General features: G+C 46.9%; 1 long non-coding RNA gene across 2 annotated transcripts; it reads left to right on the top strand.

Annotated features, from left to right (window-relative positions):
- Positions 1–598: 598 nt before the first annotated feature.
- LOC115275498 lies at positions 599–9015 on the top strand. 2 transcript variants are annotated; one of them, XR_003901589.1, is made up of 3 exons: positions 599–687; positions 8628–8728; positions 8934–8978. It is a non-coding gene; the product is annotated as an uncharacterized LOC115275498 (long non-coding RNA). The 2 variants fall into 2 exon arrangements; XR_003901588.1 differs by having other exon boundaries at positions 8628–9015.
- Positions 9016–24795: the final 15780 nt, after the last annotated feature.

Here is a 24795-nt window from a genome sequence, read left to right as displayed (position 1 = left end):
TTGGAGGTAAGGGGTACATAACTGCATTATATGTTGGGGTTTTAAGGGAACAAAATTATTTTAATGGTGGTCTTGGGGAATGTTGCAGAAACCACAACTGAAGGCTTGCATTCAGGCATTTTTCTGGATCAAAGAGAAAATGCCTTCACTGCCTAAGCTGGGGTGGTGGGCTGCTGTGAATCAAAGGGATTTACCATTAAGAAATATGGCATTTTGTAGTCATGGCCTTGCTGATATCCAGAAGTCTGAATGAAAACTAATCACATGTTGGGCATGAACATCATCCTCAGAGCAAGGGCTGGAATGAGGTCTGAGCTCTCACTGAGCTGTAGAGAGCTCTAAGGGAGAAGAGGATGGAGGCACTGATGCTTGCCAAGCACACCTCAGCCTGGCCTGTACCACGGTCCGCAGCCCATGATTTCCAAATAGAATCTTCAAACCATGCCTGAGCTTCCCTCAGACTGTGATTTTAAGAACATGCCCCAGCAGCACCTGTGTCCCATTGTGAGGTGTCTTAACACAACCCGAATGATGTGTTGCCCTGGAAAGGGGCCCTCCCACTTTGGGATAGACACCCACTTTCTGGAGGGGTCATGGACTGAGTAACAGAGCAGGCAGCATGGAGCCTGGGACAAACCCACATCTAGCACCCTGAGGCCACATTTGGTGGGAAGGTTGGTGGGGCAGGTGAGTACCCAGTGTGAATGGCAGCTTAGTTGAGAAATCAAAAGCAGGAGGTCTGGAACAAATGCCTTGTCAGGGTGACAGGGATAGCAAAGAGGAGGGACTCATATGAGAGCAGGCCATGGGAAGAGGTGAGCAGGAGGACAGTGGGCAGGGTACCCAGGGAGGATGATCTCTGAACCTGTGAGGCATGAAGCTTTTTCAGAAAAACTGTGGCTTGATCTTGGGCAGGAAGAGCCTCAGGTGACACTGAGTGGACATGTACCACCATGTATGCTAATTGAGGTTTTAGAACAGCTCTCCCATCAAAGAGGCTCCAGTTTTGACCAAAGCAGGGATAGTCCCTGGGCCAGCCTTGGAAATGTTGGGAAAGGCAAAAGCAATAGTTAGGTCTATCACATTCCTCTTGAGCTCTCCTAGCACTGCAGGCAACCCCAGATTCTTCACATTCTCCTCCAGGCATCCACAACCTCTGCTTGGGAAACATCGCCCCACACTCAGTTATGCTAAAGTATAAATGGTTTGCTAGTCTTGGGGACCTGGGACCAGAATAAGGCAAAATGCCCCAGCCTAGTGAAGGAAACCATAAGTTATAATAAATGCATCAACAAAGGTGAATAGGGATAATATTTTGATGCCAGAAACTTCTCCCTTGTCCTTCAAATCATGCACCACACATAGGTATAAAGTTGGCTTTGGGAAGAAACATCCCATGTTGGCACATTAGAAACCCATTCACAATAGTGCTTCTGGGATTTCTTTGTCCCAGTAAGGCATTGCTGCCTGACAAACCTTCCCAAGTCTGATATATAAACAACAACATTCACTTTATTTGTGTATGAGATCAGGGCACTCAGTGGGGATCTCTGCTGTCTGCTCCACTCAGCTATGTTGGGGGCTATACTACAGGCATCAGGAAGATCCTTCTAGTGCCTGGGCTAGGCTGGGAGCACTGTATCAGCACAAGCTCCTCAGGCATCCCTCCTTATGGTCACTGGAATGTGGCAGATCTGGACAGTTGGATTTCCTACTGTCACCCAGGGCTGTCACTCAGGACTGCCACCCAAAGGTACATGACTAGAGAGTTACAGACAGAATTGTCATGCCCTTTCACAACCTAGTCTTGAAAGTTTGAAGCATCACTTGCCTCTATCACAGTTTGTTCATAGAGCAGGCACAAAGGTCCACTTGGAATATTAGGAAAAGGGACATGGGCTCTGGCTTATGATGGGCAGGGATGAGGTATGAGAGGAGATTGTGGGACCAGAAATATTGCTGGGGCTGACCTTTGGATAATACCATTAGCCTTGCTCTGCATTGCCAGAAGAAAATTCTATAGCTTAAATATTTGCATTTGTCAAAAATTCATATGTTGAAACCTCACCCCCCATGTGATGGTGTTAGGTGTTAGAGCCTCTGGGAGGTGATTAGGTTATGAGCCTCAAGCCCTCAGGAATGGGACTAATGTTCTCACAAAAGAGACCCCTGAGAGTTCCCTTCCCCATTCCTCCATGTGAAGAAGCAGCTATCTATAACCCAGAAGGGGGCCCTCACCTGACCATGTCAGCATCCTGATCTTGGACTGCCCACATCCAGAACAGAAAGAAATAATTTGTTGTTTGTAAGCCACACAGTCTCTGGTATTTTGCAACAGTGGTCCCAGCAGACTAGGGCAGTCAGTTAGACCTTCTATTGGTCTTCCTACACACTGGGCTGGCTCCACACCCCTCCTCTCATATTCATGAGGACAGTTACACAGATGGGAAGATGGATATGGAGGTAGTATAGATAGAGACTGACCTAGATGCATATATTCCTCAGTCTTCATTATTGAGTGCCCATTTTGTGCAAACACCTAGCCAGTGTACCACCTTGGTGCATTACCCTGGTTCTACAATAACCCTGAAAGATATATATTACTGTGCCCATTTTAAAGATGAGCCCGATGAGGGTCAGAAAAATGAGGTAAGTTATTGAAGGTCACGCCACCAGGGAAAATCTGACCTCTGATGTATGTGAACCCAAAGCCACATTCCTTCCAAAGCTTCCTTATGTAGCTCTGCATGAGGGAAAGGGAAGGAGGTCTGGAGTCATTCAGGAGACTGAGCAAGTACTGACGGCCTGTGCATGCATGGCCAAAGAGACACAATACAGTCCACAGCTGTCACAGATGGCACACCCACTGCATGCAAAGTGCTTTCTCAAAAGGCCAACTCGGTGGGCACAGGGAGAGCCACTATTAATATCTCCACTCTAAAGAAGAGGACAAGAGTCTTCAGAGAAGTTAACCAACCTCCTAATTTGTCAGAGAATTGGTGATGAAGGTGAAGAGGCCACAACCCAGATCTTTTGGTCCTGACCCCAGATTTTCTTCCAGAGTCTCAATCAACTCTGCTGTGCAGAATTTTCTCACTGTGTGGTATTGGTCTTATGGTAAGCCTCCTGATTCTTGGCATTACCATCTAGTTTTCTACATGCAGTCAGATTACCTTCCCCAATGCCTGGGAAAGACCCTCCTAGAGAGCAGGGGCTGGGACCCAGTGGTCTCAAACAACAGCTTCCTCTCCCTAATTTCTGGATGCTGAAAAGGTCTTTGGAAAGTTGAAGCTAATTAACAGTAACTATGGAGATAATAAGCAAACTTCTCAAAATAACACTCTTAGTGTTATGTATCAGGGCCCATCTTCTAGTTCTGTTCCATGGATTTCAATATCCAACCTCCCTCCACCAGTGGGAGAAGTTGCACACTTTGATGACCCAAGTGAGAATCCAAGATTCAAATTTCAAGTGACAGACACTTGGATGAGGCCCCAGGATGCAGGGTGGGAAAGCCAGATAGCATCTCTTCCTGCTATTTATTCCCATTCTCTTCTAACGCACTCTCCATAGCCCTGCCAAGGTCATCTCCCTAAAGCACCAGCTCCTTGTGGGTCTTGCCATGTGAACTGAACAGCAAGCTAAGCTGCTTGAGCAAGACTGATAAGTCCAACATCTCCAACATAACAAAGTCCATTGCTCTCCCACATGATTGTACAGTACAGTGGGCCAGGGTGGTGGGCAATGTTGCTCCATGGGGTCCCTGGGATCCCAATCTCCAGGATCCAGGGGCCCTGGGATTCCTCTGGACACCCAGATGCATCTATCTGGATGCAAGCATATTCTTCCTCACTTTTGCCATTTGCTGAGCTCAGCGCTCCCCACTTCCCACTGCACATTGGAGTCTCTTTCCCTCCACTGAGTCCAGTTCACTGGCTGTGGTGATTTGCTTGGCCAAGAGAATGGCTGATATGATGTTAGGGGAATTCCAAGGGGAGGTCTTAGGAAGATGGCAGCTCTGTCTGTGCCTCACAGGACACTGGCTTTCAGACCTCTGAGCACCTGGAAGAACTGGCCACCTGAGATGGCCATCCTGGAATAGCCTTAGTTGGGTGCTCCGGTCACCAGGCCCCCTGTCCCAGGCCATTCAGCAAACCCACTGCAGTGCCTTAGGCCTACGTGAGGCTGACTGGAACCATTAACACCATGAACAGCTCCAACAGCACCCTGAAGAACAGAAGATTCATCCAGCAGAGCCTACTTGGATTCCTGACCCACAGGCTGTGCCTATAACAAAATCTCAGCTATGTTGGGCCACTGTGTTTCAGAGTGGTTTATTATAGAACAAAAATGAATGGAGCAGGAGGCTACTCTGGAGAAACAATTCTGGATTTTTGCAAAATATGATTTCAGGGCCTCAGGATCAGGAACAAGAAAGGTCACTCAAAAGCCTCAGTCAAACCTCTATACAGGCCTGTCCCAGGTGTCCCCATGCCTCTGCCTCCACGTCCTGGTGGTCTGGCCATGCGATAGCACTGCAGAGGACAGCCAGCACTCAGGGCCCACTCTAGGTGGATATCTTCTGGAAACTGAGAGGTGAGCAGCCAGAGCCACACTCAAGTGTGCAGTGGACCGTTAGGAGAGCTGGGTAGTGGCACAGATGCTGAGCTGCCAGCATGATAGTGAGTCCAAGCAGAGTGGACACAAGCATTGGACAAGCAAGTGCGACAGTTGCAAAGAGCTGGCCAACTGGGATAGAGGTGCAGGAGGGAGGATGTCTGTATGTCAGGGAGGGGAGCTGATTTTGCACTCCCTTGTGCCCAGGTGAGGAGGTAGGACTACTTCCTTACACATAAGGGACACCAGAGGCAGGGACCCAGGTGTGAGATCACACTGCCCCTGGGTAGGCAGATACGGCTTTGGCTGCCTCCTTGTAATAGGATGGCAGAGGGAAGCTGGGGCTGTCAGGGGAATTGACCCTTCAGATCTCCTGCTGTGGCAGCCTGCCTTACCCATGGCTAAGCCACCACCCTCTGGACTCACAGCCAGGCCTGAGTTGAAGTCAAACTTCTCAGGGACAGGTCCCAGCCAATGACTGGATGACAGGCCCTCCACTCATTTCTGGGTGTCCCTCTGATGAAGACTTCAGAATCTGACCATCCTGGGGTCCCTACCCCTGTGGCCTTCACAGCATCAGACCCTGTCAGTTCTGAATGCCCACCCCACCAGCTCTGCTTCCTCCTCTGCATTCTTCACAGGTGTTGCTCCCAGTAAAGCTCTTGCATGTGTGCATTCATCTGCGGGGGTGCCACAGCAAAGTCATACAGACCAGGTGGCTTATACAGTAGATATTTATTGTCTCACAACATTGGAGTCTAATTACCTGAGGTCAAGGTGACAGCAAAGTTGGTTCCTCCCAAGGGTCATAAGAGGAGGAGCTCCCCCAACCGCTCTCCTTGGCTTCCAGTGGCTACGTCCACTCTTGTGCCTCACATCGTTCTATGTGTGTCAGTCTCTCAGTCCAAATTTCCCCTTTTTATGAAGATGTCCATCATATTGTATTAGGGGCCACCTTAAGGACCTTGTTTTAATTTATTACCTCTTTACAAGCCCCAGATCCAAATATGGTTCATTCTGATGTACTGGGAAGTACAACATGTGAATTTTTAGGTTGGGGGCAAGGCAGACACTGTTTAACTCAGAACCATGTAAATCTCATCTTGGTATCTGCTTCTCAGAAGAACAGACCTCTCTCAGGTGCTTAAGCTTAAAATAAAACCAACATCTGAAGGCTCTGCTAACCTGCATGGTCCTGGAGATGGAGCAAAACACCCAGTCTTTGGGGATCATTGCCAGGGAGCAGTGGGTAATCCAGATTGGACCTAAAAATCAGTCACCCAGTGGACTACAGGGGTAGTTTTGGGTTTGGGATTTTGGGTTTGGGATTGAGAATCAGAAAGACTGAGAGGCAGATGCAAGGGCAAAAGAAAAGAAGGAAGGCTCACTTCTGGCTTAGCAAATTTTCGGCATTGGTGCCATGGTAAAGAGGACATCAGCTCCTGGAGCAGGGTTGGGTGGGGCCTGGGTGGCTCTGGGTGGCAGAGGGAGAGGACCACAGCTACAAAGAAGAAGTGCTGGTGGGCACAGCCATTGTGCTCCAGGCTCTCTGTGCCTTGCCAGCCTGGACTGTCCTGCTGCACAGGGCACTGGCCATTTCATCCAGGCAAGGGATAACTTTCACATGGTCAGCTCTTTATTTGATCACTACATGCCCTGGACTGCCCCAGGAAGAAAGCAGACCAGCCAGGGCTTCCCGGCCCCCACCCTGCTCCTGCTAGCCTCTGGAGCCAATATGACCATTTCAGGCAGAAGGCAGGGTTAGCAACAGGAAGACAGCTCATCAGTCACACCCAGCCCCAAATGGAGCGGTGTGAGACAGGAGAGGACAACATGGACAGATGCCAGAAAGCAGGCTTCTTCATAAGATCACACTCCTTCCTTCCTGTGCCTGGAACAATAAAGCTGTCTCCACACTGAATATACAACCTTAGAAGGCTCATCCATCAAAACACTGAGTTACACAAAGTGTGGACGTGTCAGGAGACAGGGTGCCACCCAGCATGATGGTGCAATGACCTCTGCTTATAGGTCCCCGTCCCCAGGAGCGGAGGCCATGACTTTGCACACACTGCTGACCCAGCGACCAGCCACCAGCTCCCCATGACCCCCCCAGAGCATGCACAGCATGTGGGACAAAGCAGCTCTGGGCCCCCTCCATACCTTAAGGCTTTCCTGTCTCTGCATGGTCACACTCATCTCTTGCTTTGCCAGCCCATCCAGAGCCTGCTCTCTCTCCAGCCCTCTCCCATGTTCACCTAGAGACAAGCCAGTCCTCCATTCTGCACGTCCACTCCTCTCCACCAGCCTTGCTATCACTCTGCCCAGGCCATCTTCACGCCAGCCCAGACGGCCGGGTATACCTGATGGGTGACCCCACTCCCACTTGCCCCATGGTTTTTGCCCTGCAGCGTGCAGAGTGGACTTTTCATTGTACATCTCCAATGATGACAGTCTTGCGCACAAATTCCCTTGCTTCTTTCACACTTGGGTCAGAGTCCCAAGTCCTTCTGACAGCCTCCCTAGGCCACCTAAGTCCCTTTCCTACCTTACCTGCCCTCCATTCTCACAGCACACAGGGTCTCCTCATTGTTCATAGAACCTGCAAGGTCTTGCCCCACCACCTCCTGACATGGTCTGTGGCACCTGCGCTGGGAAGCCCTTCACCTCCTGCCCCTACTCTCCTTTGCCTTCCTACTTACTGTCTCTTACCATCCTGGAAGGGAGACCCCTCCAGGGCTGGGATTTTTCTTCCCTCTGTGATATTCCCAGCTCCCAGAACTGTTCCCGTGCTTGTCAGTGCTATCAGAGAAGTTAGTTCGTGAATGAAGTATATGAGTTAAGAGTGCAGAGATGCACTACTGCCAGCGTTTGCTGCCAGATGTCCCACCAGCAGTGATAGATGGCAGTCACAGCCTCTTTTCCTAATGTCTCCAGTCAGCTTGGAAGGAGGTCAAGGGCAGACTTGCCTTGCAGCCTCCCTGCCTGTGCACTCCAGAGCAGCTGCTGGGTGTGCCTAGCCAAAGTCCTCCACCTACTGGGAGACTTCCCACCACTGTGATAGAGGCAAGAGCCAGCCTCCTCTGAGGCCATCAGCTTGGGGCTTTGCTGAACACCCCCCCACACACACAAGGACAGCACTCAGACAAGGGCCTGGGACCAGTGGAAACAACTCCATCACTGAGATGACCCTGAGATGTGCTCCTCCCCCCTAAGTTCCTTAGAGGGACCTGTGTCACCCAGCCCAGCAGTAACCTGATCATTGCAGACCTTCACCATCTCCTCCCCTTCCACTCTGGCTTCCCTCACCTGTGCATCTGGGAACCACCTCCCAAATAAACTACCTGCCCCCAAGTCCTTGTCCCAAGGTCTGCTTTGTGGAGAGGTGAAATGATGCAGGCTAACTAAGAGGAGCCTACAGTGCTGAGCTAAGCCCAGTACCCAGAGCAGAGCCCCAGGACTCCTTCAGACATCAGGGTTCCTGGCAACTCCAACAGGAACCTCCTGTTGAGCCACCTGCAGATGGAATTTGATTGTTTCAACATTGCCTCCCTTAGGAGGGTCCCTGCCATGCAGCCATGCTTTGTGACTGCATGTTGAAGGAAGACATTCTTAAAGGCTCTTCTAGCACCTCCCATTGGAACAGGGAGAAGTAATCATGCAGGAGTGGCCCAACTCAACTGCACATTTTCAGCACAAGTCCCTGGGCTAGGAGTGCACAGGTAGACTTTGTTCTCCGCTCTACACTGGGCATCAGGTACAGAGGCCAGCACAGAGTGGCACTCAGGAACATATGCTGGTTGAATAAATGATCCCACTACCTCAGACTGTGGCAGGTGACCCTCTGGCATGATCTATACATGCTGCTCCTAATGCCTCCCTTTTCTTCTCAACACCCCCCAATTCTGCCACTTCTCTCCATCTCACCCAAGCCATAGTTAGTGCTCTGTTTTCTTTCACTTGGTGTTCTGTGTGAACAATCGAAACCTCTCCCTTCTCTTGACTTCCAGGATCTGCTCTTGGTTGCTGGTGGGAAGGATCAGCTGATGGAGAGACATGAGAGCAGCTTTCCCCAAATCCCAGAAGCCAACCTTTCCTTCAGGAAGCACTGGTCTGCTTATTGGTGCAGTGAGCAGGGATGGGCCACATAAGTGGGTGGCAGTGGTGGATGCTGGTCCCATTGCGACCAGATGCTGCTCTACAGGCAGAGCTTGAAAGGGATGAACTCAGACACAGTGACATGTAAAAATTCCCACACTCCCATGGCCCCGCATACATCATGACAAACCTCCCCTTTCTCCCATCTTAACACACAGATGCCCCAGCCCTATGCCTGCAGAATGGTCATCATCCCTGCCCTGCTCCCCAAGGACAAATACAGAGATCCTTTCTGCATGATTTATAAACTCAATGGTAAATATGTTCCTCTTCAGAAACTGGGGACACTGTTCATTTTCTCCCTCATAACACAACTGCACTTGGCAATGTCTTATACACCTGTTGTATTATTCAGCAATTGCTGTGTAACTAACCCTCCCAAGACTCCAACAACACTTGTATTTTATTATAGCCTGAATGTCTGAGGGTTGGGAGCTCACATGTGTTTCTGAAGGATCAAGGGCTCTGCTCCAGGCTGGCTGAGACCAAACCCAAGTACATATGTCCGCTCTGTGTTAGTGACACATGTTCACTAACACAGGTCTGGCAGAGCCAACCTCATGACCAAGCCTGGTGTCAGGAGTCAAGGAAACCACTCTGCCCAGGGTGAGAAGGCCCAGCACAGTCACCTGGCAGAGGGGGCCCCGGGAAGAGTATAGAATTTGGCCAGTAAGACACCCACCGCATCTATGAAGCTATGGTTCCTTAAGAGGTGGAGACAGCACAGCTGATCTGTGCATAGTTTTCTGTAATTCACACTGGGCATTCACAAGACTGCTGGCAAGGTAGGCTTTCCTGTGTTCCTTCATTTTGGTCTGGTTTGTTTTTGGTTTCTTGTTTTGTTTTACCATTTTTTAAAGTTTATGTATTTATTTTGAGAGCGAGAGCGAGGGAGAGAGAGAGAGAGAGAGAGAGAGAGAGAGAGAGAGTGCATTCATAAGCAGGGTAGAGGTAGAGAGAGAGGGAAAGAATCCCAAGCAGAGGACCGATGCAAGGCTTGATCTCACAAACTGGGAGATCATGACCTGAGCCAAAATCAAGACTTGGATGCTTAACCAACTGACTCATCCAAGCATCCCTTGTTTTACCACTTTATTAATGAAACTACTTAAATTCCGAGAGGGAAAGTGTCTATCCTGACCAAGGTCTGCAGCAAGGATGCAATCAGGCCCTGGAGGTAAGGCAGGAGCCCACCCTCTCCTTGGATCCTAGAAGCCTGGGATGTATTCTGATATGCTTTGGTAGCTTGCCAGCCATCACAGTGTGGTCCTTTGACAAATGACCCACAGCTGCCTCAGTATTGAGATTTCATTGCCAATTATAAATTATGAGCAAGACTTGTTGACATTGTAGGCTGCAATGGGAGGAAATCATCTAGGTTTTTATGATAGATTCCAAAGATTTGAATGTTATCTAATTTGGTTTTTGTTAACTTTATCTTCAAAATTGGTCTGGAGTGATAAAGCTGTAGAGAACTGCGTGGGGTAAGGGGTGGACTACATACTTATAGATAGCCAGTGGACTTGATTTCAGTTGTGTATCTTATGCACAGCTCTAAAAGGAAATACTGTATAACACGGTTCCCTTGTTAGGTTTCAGGGTCTGGCACTACTAGGCCAGTGGCCAGAGGCCACTGCTGTCTACCACCCACACAGTACCCTGATGGGCATGTTGCCAACGTGTGTTAAAGATTAGGCAAGGGCTGTGCTGTGGCAAGAGCTGTGTGGGGTGCTAGAGACCCATGTGGTTAGTTTCACAAGAAAATGTAAGTAACGCCAGTTGTATGCATCATGAACTCACCCATGTATTTCCCCTGCTGTCTGGGTGGATTCAGCTGGGGGAGAAGGTGGATGTGTAACTTGCAAATGGCTTTCCAAAGAGGCTGGATATCCATCTGTACATCCCCACAGCCATGGAGGAGTGTTGGGAGCCACAAAGATTTCAGCTGTTTGGCCATTTACTAGCCGGATATGTCACTCCCTGTGGGGAGTTGCAAATAGGCAGGGGAGCACCATTCCCTGTCAGAGGAGAAGCCAGAAGATCAAAGATTAACTGCCTGTAGGCAGAGTAGCATCAGCCCCTCAGGCGCTGTGCTAGAACACTTTAGTCTGGTTCCTCTTTTACTCCAGTCTTAATCCCTTAACCCTGTTTCCTAGCAACCGACCTAGGTCAGCTGCCTTGTTTTCCTGCCTTGAAACCTTTATAAGATAGGGTGTTTTCTCAATAAAAGAAGAGGCTTGATCGGAAACTGTGTGCGGTCTTCACTCTCTGTGTCTCCCTCCTGCCCTGTTTCCTCTCCCTCCCTCAGGATGAAGAACCCACAAGGATTTTCCGCCCTGCTGGCCAGGGCAGGACAAGACAGAGGAGAGATCTGTTTCCCAGTCTTCACAACACTTGGGCCAGGCAGTCTCTCAATTCGAGCTATGCTAATGGGTATGGTGACATCTTACTGTGAATTTAAGTTTGTATTCAGGAATAAAGATTAACAAGCTACTTATCTTTAACAAACTTCAGTCTGTTCAGGTTGCTCTAGCAAAATACAAAACTGAGCTAGGGGTTGGTGTGGGGGGACTTATAAACAGCAGAAGCTTATTTCTCTCAGTTCTGGAGGCTGTAAGGTGCCAGCAGGATCGAGGGAGGGCCCTCTTGTGAGTTGCCAGCTTCTCCTTGTATCCCCATATGATGGAAGGGCCTAAGGATCCTTCTGGAACCTCTTTTATAAGGCACTAATAGGGCTTCAATTACAGGGCTCCACCTGATAACTTAAGCACCTCCCAAAGCTCCCCCTTTCTAAAACCATCACACTGGGCATTGGGATTGCAACATATAAATTGAGGGGAACATGGTCATTCAGTCTGTGCACCACTGACATATATACTACCACTCTGTAAATCTCAAAACCATTATACTGAGTAAGATAGGTCAGAACAAGGGTGAACATGTGATTCATTTACATAGAATGAAGACTAATCTCTAAGGACTAAATGCTAAGTGGTCATCTGGGTCTGGGAATGAAAGGGTCTGGTTTACAAAGAGACACAGGGATCTCCAGGAGTTTATGAAAATGTTCAGTACACTGACTGTGCCAGTGGCACCACAGGTGTTTACAACTATCCAAATTCCCCGAATGGTACGTTTTAAATGTACACTTTAAGTGAATGCAGTTTATTGGCCATAATTATTCCTCAATAAAGTTGATAAAAAAAAAACAACTGCTCTAGACACAGAAAGAGCACCCATCTTCCTATTCCATAAGCGTAATTATCATAGTGGTAATAATAGTAATGTAATGGTGAAAAGCTAACTGGTGCTTACTTTGCACCAGGCACAGTGTTAGGCACCTTGAATTTGTCACCTCCAATTTTAATAGCAACCCATGAGGAAGTCTCTCTTACCAACCCCGTTGTATGGAAATGAGGCACAGAGACATCAAATGACTTGCCCAAGATCCCAAGGTAATAAGCACTGGAACCAGGATCCACACACCAGCAGTCAAGCTGTGAACTGGCACCACTTAGTAAATACTCACAGGACAGGCAATTGAGTCCAGAGACTTGGAAACCCAGCCGGACCCCACCTTTCGATGTACTTCTCCACATCAGGCCCCATCAATCCAGGCCACTGCCTGGGATGCATTTACTCTTAAGAAAAGCAGGCCTCCCAGTACAGGTGAAGGCTGGTGCTTCTCTCTCCCTTCTTCCCCCAGTGAGCTGATCAGGACAGTAGGACAGATGGAAGAATAACACTCACCTGTCACTGTGCAGCCAGCTGTCTCTCTCACTTGGAGGAGAAGGGGGGGTTCACTGGGGATGTTGGGGTGCTGCCCTTACTCCATGTGGTGACCTTGGTAGGAATCTGAAACCTGAAGGTGCAGAGCACCTGTGTGACACCCTTGCCTGACACTTGCAGCAGAGAAGGACCCCCATTAAGGACCCCACTGTACACTGGGTGCCAGCCTTGGGAATGGAGGAGTGAACGTGAGGACCAGAGGCCTTCCTGCAGCCCCCATTAGGACCAGGGTTCAGAGAGATGCCTCGCACACAAACATCCAGGTCCATGGAGGACCATCTGTTCCAGGTGCCTACTGCCTGCCACTACCTGGCAAGTGTCCCTTGGATGACAGAGGAGGCTTGAAAGACAGAGTCTGGGACAAGGAAGGAGAAGTGGGGAGGGCAGACTTCCTAGGGGCCTTCACTGAGGCCAAGTGCCATGGCCCACGGTCACCTGTAACACAGGGTGCCCACCGTTGACCATCCAAAGTAGATGCAGCCAGCATATCCCCTGGCTGCAGACAAGCCACCTCACCTGGTTCAGTTCTCTCCATGCACTGAGCTCCAGGACGGGATATTTTTCTTCTCTATTTTTATAAAACACATCCCGGAGCTCAGATGTAAGGAGTTCTCAAAGTGTAGTTTGTGTAGAAATGGACACAGGCTCAAGTTAAAATCCCAGATTTCTGCATTCCATCACTGTCCCCACATCCGATTTGATTTGAAGGTAAAGTAGGAAGTCCAGAAGGGGGTCTTTGTAACAGGTTTCCAGGGAATTTTTCTCCAAGTGCTTCTAGGACACACCTCAGGAGCCAAACTTAGACCATTAAGACCAGGAGGAAGGAAAGAGACTGGTCGGTCCTTGTGGCTCCAACTGTGTGGCTCAGGACCGGTGGGGCCTGCACTGGAAAAGGGGAGAGGGTGAGCAGGGAGGGGCAAGGCCCCCTTCTCAATCCAACCAAATCATGTCATGTTTGTGTGTTTTTATACTGGGCTTCTGCAAATATTAAGGTGAAGAAGTATTATATTAATGATTTAAAAAAGAAGAAGAAGGTTAGAAAGAACAAGCCCTGCCCAACAGTGTCACTTTGTGGACAAGACACCGAAGCTTGGATGGTAAGGCAGGGGGAGTGTTGCTGAGACATTTTTCACTGGTGGTCAGTCTGTGGCCTGGGTAGATGGGGCTAACCTCGGAGCCTCTGTTTCCTCATCCCTCAAGGGCAGATAACACTGCCCACCTCAGTGTCAGGGGGATGAGTCCACAGTCTGAGTCGCAGGCCTCAGCAGACTCTATTCCCTGCCTTGTCCAGAATCTTGAGGTAGTCATTCCCCTCATTTCTTGGCCCAAAGCACTGTGGGAAGCAGAAGGAGGCTGAACACTCAGTCTGGGCCCTGGAGACATTTCTGCATAACTAAGGGGACAACGCGCTATTTGATCTTTCTCCAGACCACGTGGTGGGAAGGCTGCTATGGGGCTGGGGAGATGAGGCACAGTCTTTCTGAGCAGGGTGAGGTCTAGGATAGGATTGGGGAGGGGGCTGGGCACAGAGCATGGGGTGCAGATGCTCTGGGTCAGAGGAGTTTGGATGCACAATGAATCATCTTGGTCTGGAGAAGCTCAGATCATGATCTCATGGTTCATGAGTTCAAGCTCCACATTGAGTTCTGTGCTGACAGCCCAGAGCCTGCAGCCTGCTTCAGATTCTGTTTCCCTCTCGGTCTGCCCTTTCCTGGCTCACACTCTGTCTCTCTCTCTCTCTCTCTCTCTCTCTTTCTCTCTCTCTCTCAAAAACATAAATAAACATTAAAAATTTAAGAAAAATAAAGAAGCTCTGACCTAAAAAACCCTAGAGATGATGAGTGCCACTTCCATGTTCTGGGTCCCATCCACAGCCCCATAGCTCTCCCTAATCCAATTACTCTGGGCTCTTTGGAGCCAGATTTGCATCTCTCCCAGAAAGCCTGAGCCAGTGAGAGATGAGGACCTAGGCATAAATACCCCAACCTTGTCACTGCAACAGCAAATTGGCTCAGGAGGACAGAGACCCAGAGGTGCTCTGCTCATCAAAGCTGCTGTCCAAACTCCCTTATACTCCCAACTCATCCTTTCCCAACTTATTCGCTTCACAACAGACAGTTCTGAGGTTCAACTCTCAAGAAAATGTATCTGAGGAGCAGCTTAAGGGATCCCAACATGAGACACAGGTCCTCAGTAAGTCCAACTCACCCCCCAGTCTGTACCCAGCCCAGAGGATAGAAGTCGGTGCAGATGTGGAACCTAGCCACTCATCATCTAGGGAATGAACCCTTCCAGCTGGCATGCAGGAGTGGGGTGAGTTTGCCATCAGTCAAAGCAGAAAGAACGAGGAAGGCAAAATGGTTTGCCAAAACTTACACAAGGCTTATAAGGTTCAAATGGTTCCTTGTGCTTCTCCAGTGTTTTCAGCTTGCTGTGACATGCTTTTCCCCCCAGGCCTAGAAAAGCAGAGGAGTGGAGCACACAATCCTGAGGGCCATCTTCAGCCCAGCATTCCAGGCTGCCCACATCATAGGCTTGGAAAATATAGACCAGGTTTGATTTTCTGAAGAGTATGCAAAGGTGTTAGACAAGTCAAAAGACTTGAATCCTGAAAAAATTCCCTTTCACTCTGTTTCCCTGATGAAGGTTTTAATGCAACAAAATAAACCAGACCTATAAACAGTTACAACTGAGTGTGAAATAGTTACCTTTCATTTTTCCCAGCAGGATTTGTCAAGTTGTTGTCCTTGAAATGTCTATTTCCCATAGTAAGTCAATAGATATTCTATTTAAAAAAAAAAAAAAAAGTAAAACTTCAGGTTTTTGTCAAATAAACTTGCATGTAGTTGCATGATCAACTGGCTGATTAAGTATACATGATCATATTAAAGTCACCAACAATTCCTAAGTAAAGACAACTATTTCACATTAAAGTAGTGTTTTTAAAACAGAGGAGCATGGGATCTTTTCCTCTTTTAAAATAACACTTCTTAAACACTGAAGTGTAATTGTAACATTGTTTGAGTTTCAAGGGTACAACATAATGATTTGATGTTTGTGTACATTGCTCAGCAATCATCTCCATAAATATTATACCATCATCCTCATATAAAAATTACAATTTTTTTCTTGTGATGAACACTTTCAAGAAAGTAACAATGTTAATGTCCTTTAGGACACTGGTGTTCCAAGAAATGCAGTTTGGGAAGCACTGGGCTTCCCAGGTCATGTGGTCAATTCAATCAACAGATCATGTGCTGAGTGCCCTGTGTGATGTTCTGTGGCTCACTGTGGATAACTGAAGGCATCGGCAAGCCATTTGATTCCCTGAGTCTTAATCCAGATGTTTGGCTTTCTGACCAGCATAAACTAGCATCCTGTGATTGTGCTATTGCAGGGCTGTGCAGTTATGTCTTTCAGGCATTCCTAAGAATAGCCCAATTTTATATTTTTCCACAAATTGGTAATTTCTTCCATAATTGAAAGATTCAGCTACACCAGCATTGCTTGTGTTTCCTTCAGTAGGCAGTTGTCATATTCATCAGACTGACATAGCATCCACGAGCTTAAATTGACCTTAACCTTCAAGAGCCTTCTGAAAATCTGACAATCTGAACACGGCCAACAATTCTTTCAACACGTGAGATGACTGGTCAAGCCTTCTAAGGATCACAAGGAGTTTATAAGCGACTGACTGCCCTCTTAGGCAAGCACAAATAATGCTACAATGGCCTTTTCCTTTTCTCTGGTAAGTCCCTACTTCTTGTCATTATATTGTCAGCATGATTACTGTTTATTTTCTGGTTGTATGAATCATGTGCTATTTAATTTCCTGGCTTTTATCTATTTTTCCACACCCAAGAAAACCCAAGCCTGTGCATCAACTCAACTTCCCCATGGATTTATTCTGCCTGTGTTGGATCCCAATGAACTTATCCAGAGCTCACTCAGTGATGTGTCCTGCACCCAGACCCTACAACTGAGTCTAGCCTGAGACAGAGTCCTCCCATTTATTTCTCAGGGCACTGCTCTGGGCCGTGGCTTGTTCCCAGCAGAGAGGTGGGTCTGGAGTCTGTTGGTGCATTACTCCTCCAGCAATAGCAGAACCAGAGCTCCAGGCAAGGGACACAGGGCTAAAGTCACAGTTCATCCTTCTTGTCCCCGTTTGCACCTTACCTCAGGGACAGCATTTATCAAGTACCCACCACACATATTCAGGAAAAAAAAAAAAAAAGACTTGTCCCAGTTGCCAGTAAAAGTCCTTTCTAACCTATTTTCCAAGAGGATCATAACTTTTCTTTCAAATCATGAGTAACAGGCAGCTCTGAGACTGTGGGGAGTGGCATTCATGCCCTGCATCCAGACCCCACCTAGACTCGTCTGGACCCACTCCAGCAGGGGAAGGAGATGGGTGGAGAGTGAAGCTTGGGCAGCAACTCTGAGGAGCCAGCTTCAGGAGCTCTAACAGGGAGCCTCAGACCCGGCAGACCTTACAGGGTAAGAACCAAGGGGATGGGAGAGTTCCTCATTTACCAACACCAGCCTGTGCTACCATTAGCCCCAACTCAGGGGGCGGTATTTGTCAAATAAATGACAAGGACTTGAAGAGTATGAGCCTGGTCCTGAATTTGCAGCTGCCCTGTCCCTGATTTTCTGTAAAACGGGTGTGATAGCAATGGCAATCTCATAGATTACTATAATAGTTAATATAATAATAGTTAAATAAGACCATTGAATGTTGTCCTTTGCACAGCGTCAGGCACATAACGAGAGCTGGAAAAGCACTGACTTGTAGTGTTTCTTTTATCCTTCTTTCCTTCATTTCTTGGTTTCATATTGAAAAGGTGGGTGGGTTTTCTAATGAGGTGTATAGGTCCCTGCCCTAAAGTTCCCCTTTGGAGGGCTGGGTGCCAGCAATGTGTCAACCATCTATATTGGCAGAGCCTGGGCTTGCTTTCACATTCTGGGAACCACAACCAACAGAAGAAGACATAACTTAGGCCCCATCCCCACTGGCACCCATGAGTGCTGGAGTTCTGGGGTCACAAAGTTCTGAAGCCAGGCCAGACCGCTCCCCTTTTGCAGAGCACAGCAGTGACACCAAGGAACTCAGCTGTCTTCAGATTTCTACAGGGATTTTCTTGATAATTCCAGGAACTGCGAAGTTAGTAGGAAGGTCATGAGTAGGAAGTGGCTATAGATAAGACCCCTTCAGGCAGGGGCTCATCGGGCTGCACTCCCACACAGATAATCCTCAGAGGCTTCTGCTTGGGGCCACAAAGTTTAGAGAAGTAGGGAGTTGACAATAGAGAGTGGGTGCCTGAAGATGAGTCCTCTGAGGATACTGGCAGTGCGAAGCACCTAAACAGTTTTTTTTTTCGCTTATTGTCAAGTTGGTTTCCATATAACACCCAGTGCTATTCCCAAGTGCCCTCCTTCATGAACATCACCCCTCTTTCCTCCTCCCCCTTCAGCCCTGTTTGTTTTCAGTATTCAAGAGTCATTCACGATTTGCCTCCCTCTCCCTCCCTAACTTTTTCCCCCCTTCCCTTCCCCATGGGCCTCTGTTAAGTTTCTCCTATTAGACTTATGAGTGAAAACATATGGTATCTGTCCTTCTCTGCCTCACTTATTTCACTTAACATAACACCCTCAAGGTCCACCCACATTGCCAAGAATGGCCAAATTTCATTCTTTCTCATTGCCATGTAGTATTCCATTGTATATATAAACCACATCTTCTTGATCCATTCATCAGTTGATGGACATTTAGAGCCCAAACACTTTCAATGGCAACAAAAGCATGGCCCTTCAGAGCCCAGGATGAGTGACCGATGCAGCCACTAGCTCCATAACTGTCATCTTCTTTGGGGACAGAGTAGTGGATGTGGGTCTTTTCTAAGGGGCTGCACTGTGATTTCAGTTAAGGATTTTCTTTAGTGTCTGTTTACCTATCAATTTAATTTATTCCAACTGAGGCCAAGATTTAGGTAACATCAGAATCCACTTATTGTATTTGTCTTATACAGACATCATTGATGCAATGCAGATTCTACCACTGTCAACAGGCATCAGCAGGGATGTGCAATAAGTTTTCATACCCCTGACTGGAAGGCACAGACATTGAGCAGAGTGTGGAGAGGACTGGGCCAGAGTCCTGCTTTGGGGCTCAGTTCAGTGAATGCACTCTGCGAGCAATTGACCTCTCTGGGTATGAGTCCTTTCTCTGGAAAATTCTGAGCCCTAAACCAAGGCTGTCTGGGGCTCTTCCAGCTCTACAAAGGCAGGGTTTTTAGATCATGGACAAATCCAGATCACACTATATGTGCCCATCTCTAGGCCCATCCACACAGAACATATTATCCAAAAAGGAAATGAAGAAAACAATTTAATTCACAATAGCATCAATGAGAATAAAATACTTAGGAATATAGTTAACCAAGGAAGTGAAAGACTTGTACACTGAAAACCACAAAACACTGCTGAAAAAAATTAAAGAAGATGTAAATAGGAAAACATCCTGTTTTCATGGATCAGAACACAATACTCTTAACATGTCAGTACTATCCAAAGTAGTCTACAGATTCAATGTACTCCCTATCAAAATCCTAATGGCATTCTTTGCAGAAAGAGAAGAGTTCATATTCAATTTCATGTGGAATAAGGGACTCTAAATAGTCAGAACAAACTGGAAAAACAAGAACAAAGTTGGAGGTCTCACATCGTCTGATTTTAAAACTTACTACAAAGCTACAGTAATCAAAACAGTGTGGTACTGGAAGAAAGACAGACATGTAGACCAACAGAATAGAATAGAGAGCCCAGAAATCAACTTTCATACCTATGGATAAGTGATTTTCAGCAAGGGTTCCAAGATCACTCAATGGGGAGAGGACAATCTTTTCAACAAATGGTGTTGGGAAAACTGGGTATCCACCTGCAGAAGAATGAAGTTGGACCTTTTCCTCACACCATATATAAACATTTTTTCAAAATGGACCAATGACCATTGATCAATAAAAGTTTTAGAAGAAAACACATGGGCAATGCTTCATGACATTCTTTTGGGGCATGATTTCTTGGATAGGATGTCAAAATGATAAGCAACAAAAGTAAACAAGAAAAACTCAGAATTAATCACAGCTATGCATCAAAGGAAACAATCTATGATGAAAAACACAAGCTACAGAGTGAGAAAGAATACTTGCAAATCTTATATCTGATAAGGGGTTAATATCCAGAATATATAAAGAAATCCTACAACTCAATAACAACAATGTCAAACCAATTAAAATGTGGGCAAAAGATAAGAATTGCCATTTCTCCAAAGAATATATAAAAATGATTAATAAGCACATGAAAAGATTTTCAACAACACTAATCATTAGGCAAATGAAAATAAAACTATGAGACATCACTGCACGTCCATTAGGATGACTCTAATAAAACAAAAACAGAATAAAAAAGAATGCAACAATAATGGAGAAGTAATGAGAAATTAGAACAGGTGCACCACTGGTGGGGATTTAAATGGTGCACAGACTGTACAAAACAGTATATCAGTACCTCAAAAAATTAACAATGATCGGCATGTGACTTCAGCTCAGGTCATGATTTCATGGTCTGTGAGTTCAAGTTCTGCATCAGGCTCTGTGCTGACAGCTTGGAGCCTGGAGCCTGCTTTGAATTCTGTGTCTCCCTCTTTCTGCCCCTCCCCCGCTCACACCTCTCTCTCTCTCTCTCTCTCTCTCTCTCTCTCTCTCTCTCTCTCTCTCTCTCTTTCTCTCAAAAGTAAATAAATATTAAATTTTTTTAATTAACAATAAAATCACCATATACTCCCACAATTTCACTTTTAAGTATACCCCAAAGAACTGAATCATGGTCAGTATAAGAGGTATTTATACATCCATGTTCATAGCAGCATTATTCATAAATAATGAATAATGCTAAAAGGTAGATTCAATCCACCTGTCTATGGACACATCAACAAATAAGCAAAATGTGTTATATTGATACAATGGAATATTATTTGGCCTTAAAAAGCAAGGGGACTCTGACACCTGCTACAACAGCAACGAACTTTGTGGACATTGTGCTGAGTGACATAAGCCAGTCAAAAAGGACAGATATTATATAACTGGACTTATGTGTAGCATCTAGAGTAGTCCAATTCAGAAAAAGAATGTAGAATGATGGTTTCTGGGAGCTGGAGGAAAGAGGAGTAAGCAGTTGTTTAATAATGGGGACAGAATATCAGTTTTGCAGGACAAAAAGTTCTAGATATTGATTTCACTGAGCTGTATACTTAAATATGGTTAAGATGGTGAGTTTTATGCTATGTATATTTTGCTACAATTTGGAAAAAATAAAAACTATAAATACAAAAAGCAAGTTCACATAGAAACCTTGCTTCCTAAGAAAAGACACCATACTGGCAGTGAGTCAGGCCTGGGCCCATGCTTGTCATAGCTGGGTGGACCATGCCCCCTGTGGGCCCAGAAGAGGCTGAGGGCATCAGCATGAGAAGATGCCACTTTCTCCTGGTTAGAGTGAGTCAGAAACCAGCCCAGATTCCTTATGGGAGGTGCCGCAAGATGGTGTTACATCTGGGCAGTGTCCTTCAACAGGGCTTTCTTTGGATACTGGCTACCCTGCATGCCCCAGCCTAGAGTCCAAACCATGCAGAGCCCCATGGAGGGGAGTCACATCAGCCAGCACCTGCTCCCTAAGCCCACAGTGATGGGTCTAGGCTGGTGGGTGTCCACATTTGGGGCCCATGGGAACAGAAAAGCTGTACTCACGGCTTCCCCTCAGTACCCTCACTTACTCCAGTTGGCCTGCAGGATACTGACAAGGAGACAACAAGGAAGCAGCCAAGGGCCCTGTACAAGGTCATGGGAAGCAAGCAAACCCCACCTGCAAAACCATCTATGCCTCTGCTGACTACCTGGCACCATCCAGGGGCCATTGAAGAACCACACAGAGCAGAGGAGAGCACAGCAATTGCCTGGATATCTGACAGTGCCTCTCAAGAAGGGCTGACTCTGCTAGCACGGGTTCCATAGCACACCCAACAGGACCAGCAGACACCATCTGCCTTCACATGAGGAGCGGTGAAAATTGGTACACAGGAGCATATATGCAGGAACAGCCCAGCAAAAAGTCCAAGGAGAGAGGAAGCATATCCCAAGAGTGGGAAGGACACTGCCCTGAGCCAGAGTCTGTCCCTGGGAGAAGGAGAGAGGACATTTCCAATGGGAGCACTGAATAAAAGATAAATGAAAGGAAGGGAAGGGAAGGTGTTTGAGCTTGAAGTCAGGAGAGAATTTTAAATGTCTGGTGGTTCAGATCAATGTGCATGCCCTCCCACTGGTCCTCATTCTGCAGAAAGGCCCAGGAAAACATAGGAATTCTTCCCTCACTCTGTCTTAAAGAAAAATTTGCCTTTGATCATGAGGCTGCACAACTGGTGGTGTAAGTGGATGAGGCCCTCCTGGTGGCACTTTGTCCCTTGGGGATGCTTCGGACAGGAAAGCAGCATGAGGATGGGAGACAGGATCTCCATCTCTCTCCTACCACACTCATCCTACTCCCATCCCTGCTCTGGGGCTCAGGCCACGTCCTGCATTGGAGGTCGAGTTTGGGTTCTCAGACAGATATTTTTCCCTGTAGAAGCTCAGATCATCAGAGTTTGATTGAGGAGAACTGCTCCCATTCTTGATGATCTAACCAAGTAGTAAGAATTTGTAAAACAACAACAACCACAAAAACTTAGAATCCAAACAGGCAAATTTGCAGTATCAATGCATAAAATGTCAGAACCAGTTTGCAGAACTCACATGAGGACTATTTCCTGCACCCCCACTGTTTTGCCAGAGGCTTCCAGCTACTGCAGACACACCCAATCTCACCTGGCTCACTTCAAGTCTCCAATTTGTCTAGAATCTAGTTTCTAATCTTCTCAAGCTCATCAGGACCACCCAGCTGGGACTGAAGCTCAGCACCACCCCCTGCCAGGGAAGAACGGAGGGCTGGACTTCTGGGGGTGATGTGACAGTTGTGACTTCTATAGACACCCATTTCTATTTCCTGGCAAGTGTACACTTACCTGATAGGATGAAGTCTTGGCTGCCGCAACATTACTCAATCTCCAAATCCCGCTCAAATCATGTCTGATTAAGAGAGAAGGATAGATACCATATGTTTGCATTCATAGGTCTAACAGGAGAGACCTGGCAGGGGACCATGGGGAGGAAGAGGGAAAGAGAACGGGAGAGAGTGAGGGACACAGATCAAGGGAGACTACTGAATACTGAAAACGAACCATGGACTGAAGGGGGAGGGGGAGGGAAGGAGGGGGTGGTGGTCATGGTGGGGGGCACTTGTGGGGAGAAGCACTGGGTGTTATATGGAAACCAATTTGACAATAAACTATTAAAAAAAAAGGAGTTTCCCAATGCATGGAAACTTAAGTCAAGCAAAGGAGAGAGGATGCTCTTGTGGGAAGCCAGAGTGTACTCCCCTTGTGCCTGCCAGCCAGGCAGCTTCCCAAATAATAGAAATGCAAACACTTGATTCTTACATATTCGTTCTCTTTCTGTCTGACCTTATCCTATAAACCAGAAACCAAGACACCTGTTTGGTCACCTTTGAGTAGTATAATACTTGCATAACATCTGGCAGGATATTTGGAATTGGGAGGAAGCTAGAACATATGACTGTTGGGTACAAAATCATACTTGCCCTACCCCCTAAAGGGTTCTTATAACAAGGGTTAATTATGAGGTGTTTCAGAATTTCCAGGCATCACCTCCTCAGCCACAGTGGAGCCTCCTGGTCTCTTGTGTATGCACATAGACATGAAACAACTTCTCTCTGTGACTATTACACTGACATTGGTCTACCGTAGACACCACTCTACTTTTGGATTTTCTCTCTGAGCAAAAGCAGAGGGGTGCTACCATGATCTTAATACTGCACAGTGAGGGGGCCTTTCTGCAGCAATGTCATGATTTATTTAGCTCTGACTGATAAATATGTCATCATGTTGTATGTTTGCTGTTATAAATGCACAAATCCATGTGCATGCATGGACAGGTACAGAAAATGTTCTTACATGTGGACCTGTCAGGCAAGGGGCATTAGCATTTCCAATGGTTTCTTTAATTATTTTTTTTATTTTATATATAGAAAGAGCATGACCAGGGAAGCAGGCAGAGGAAGAGAGAGAAAGAATCTCAAACAGGCTCCACATTCAGCACAGAGCCGACACGGAGCTCAATCATGACCCTAGGATCATGACCCAAGCCAAAATCAAGAGTTGGACGCTCGACCGACTGTGCCACCCAGGTGCCTTTAGTACTTTTAAGTTTTGACAGATGCTGCTGATTGCCCTGGGTAAAGGTCATGCTGGTTTGTGCTGTTCAGCCCACCCCTTCTGTGCATGAGGCAATTATTTCTCTGTCTCTGTCTCTATCCCCTGTTCATTCAGGTAGGGACTTGCTGGTATTCTTCCAATGACATGTAATCACTAAATATGGATCTGATATGTGATGCAAATATATTTCATATTTGGTCATTTTTTTAAATCATAGTTGTCTTTTCTTCTTTAACATAGATTATTTCCATCTACCTACAGTTAGTATATCAACTGCTGTTTCATGGCCTTTTGTGCCTTGGTCACTCTTCTCTTCTCTATGCCAAGATTACTTATTCTGTAGTTTTCCAACTCCCCTATATTTCTTTCTACAAGCTTCATGGTTCAACTTTTGGGGGTTTGTGTTTTATATCCCCTGGGGATGCTTCGAACAGGAGAGCAGTCGGGGGACGAGAGACAGGCTCTCCGTCTCTCTCCTACCACACTCATCCTACTCCCATCCCTGCTCAGGGGCTCATGAGAAAAATCATCCTGGAGAGAACCCCTCATTTTCCCCCATCTTGCCTCCTAGGTATCAACTACCAGCTCTAGTCCAGGGACAATACAAGCCTATAGACAGTCACTGAGTTTCTGTATCCTGGGCCTCATGGTCACAAAGACAAATGACACACGCCCCTGCCCTCTCAGAACTCACAATATTTTGAGAGAACACCTAAGTGAGTGACTATAAGGGGAAAAAAACAGCACTGGGGGCAGGGTGGCGATACTGACAAGATGTAACTCTGCTTTCAAGGGAAAAGCTGGAATGGGAGCTGAGGCCTAAGGGCCAAGTAGACAGATGGCCAGGAAGT

This window comes from Suricata suricatta, chromosome 12 (genome assembly GCF_006229205.1).
Source record: "Suricata suricatta isolate VVHF042 chromosome 12, meerkat_22Aug2017_6uvM2_HiC, whole genome shotgun sequence".
Lineage (NCBI taxonomy): Eukaryota > Metazoa > Chordata > Mammalia > Carnivora > Herpestidae > Suricata > Suricata suricatta.
This window is presented reverse-complemented; position numbering and strand designations above follow the sequence as displayed.